Source organism: Lemur catta, chromosome 6, assembly GCF_020740605.2.
Source record: "Lemur catta isolate mLemCat1 chromosome 6, mLemCat1.pri, whole genome shotgun sequence".
NCBI classification, from domain to species: domain Eukaryota; kingdom Metazoa; phylum Chordata; class Mammalia; order Primates; family Lemuridae; genus Lemur; species Lemur catta.
This window is the reverse complement of record NC_059133.1, coordinates 96,962,266-96,963,832: the sequence shown is the minus strand read 5'-3', so window position 1 is coordinate 96,963,832 and position 1,567 is coordinate 96,962,266. Positions and strand designations below refer to the sequence as shown.

The 1,567-nt window shown below is 42.4% G+C and overlaps 1 protein-coding gene across 2 annotated transcripts in view; it reads left to right on the top strand.

Annotated features, from left to right (window-relative positions):
* Positions 1-148: 148 nt before the first annotated feature.
* Positions 149-1,567, top strand: part of USP18 (ubiquitin specific peptidase 18) — a 59,094-nt gene continuing 57,675 nt past the window's right edge. For both annotated transcript variants that reach the window (XM_045554600.1, XM_045554598.1), the window contains exon 1: positions 149-365. The gene's annotated coding sequence lies outside the window, so the exon portion shown is untranslated. The remainder of the gene's footprint in view (positions 366-1,567) is intronic.

Genomic DNA, 1,567 nt, shown 5'->3' with positions numbered 1-1,567 from the left:
TGCCCAGTTCCGCTCGGGATCCGCGGGGGCGGCTCGGGCCGGTCCGGGCGCAGCCCCTCCCCCGGCTGAGTTTCGCTTTCCATTCGGAGAGAAACGAAAGCGGGTGCGCGGGCGGGGCGGCGCGGGCCCCTGCGGGCGGACGGCGGTGCCTGGCGCGCCCGCGCGGCCGCGACTCGCTCTGCAGCCTCCCCGGACGCGCTCGGGACCGCGGCGAAGCCAGCGGCGGACGCCTGTCGCCCGCGTGGCTCTGGAGGCAGGTTTGGTGCTAATTCTGGAAGTTTTGTTTCTAGGACTGACCTCGAACGGAGCTCTGCTCATAAGCCAGCTGGATAATTGAGGAATTTATCTGAGCTCTGCAAATTAGGGTAATGATCTGTGTTTGTTACATGCATATATTGGGCCAATAACATTTTTTTCTAAGCTGGTATATTTATTCGGACTTTTTGCACGACTTTGTGTTTAATTTAAAAAAAAATTATAGAAGTGTTGCAAGCTTGTAAGAAAAAATTTAAGCAACGCAAATGTGTCTCTCAGTCCTCCTCAGTATCACTTTTGTTTCTACCTTATCAGAAATTTTTCTGTGTACAAGTCTTTAAAATTGTTTTGTAACTTGATTTTTCCACGTCACAATATATTATGGACATCTTTTCATGGCGGGACATACAGACATGTTCATGGCGTTTTTAAAACTGATGCATAATATGGGAAGTACATTATCTGTTTAGACAATGCATGGACATTTAGGTTGTTTCCAGTTTTTGCTGGTATAGATGATACAGCAATGAATATCATTTTATGTACACGTTCATGCAAATATATAAATATTTGTGGAAAATTCCTAGTAGTGGAATTGCTGGGTCAGTGCACATATGTACTGAGCAATTTGAAAGATGTTCTTGTAACTGTGCAAACCAGAGTATTTTAGTCTTAACCCCTCTTCGCTCTCCCTCCTCTTTTTCCTGGAAGAAAGCTAAATTTAGACCTTTAAAGGTAAAACTTCATATTAAGATCCCTGAAAATCTGGGTTCAAAGTGTTTGAAAATTAAAGCAGAGGCTTTAATTTCGTACTTAACAATATTGAGGTAGTTATAGTTTGAAGATGTTCCAGAAAACAGGGCAAATAATTTTTTTGAAGTTTAAAACGTTTCATATAAAGTTTTCTTTCTGGTGTTATAGTGTGCAGAGCGAGGGTAAGTTAATGTAGGGTATCTAAAGTGTTTTCAGGAACAAAATGGGGAGGAGAGTATCACAGGTGTGCAGCTCCGCTTTAATTTATTAAAGTACTAAAAAAAGGCTTTTTTAGGGTTTTGGATTTTTCTTATTTACTTTAAAAAAAGTGTTGTGCAGCTTTGGCACTTTCACACAATGGTGGGCTTACAAAGGGGGAAATGTTTAAGGTAAACGTAGCCTCAGAGAAGGTAAGTCCTAAATCTTCCCCATGGGCTGTTCTTTTGGAGGGAGTAGCTCCAAGGTTCCTATTATTTGGAGTTTCATCTGAAGTGTTCTGATCTGTGTCTGGCATATTACCATTACTCAAGAAATGAAAGATAATGTGAACAAACCATTG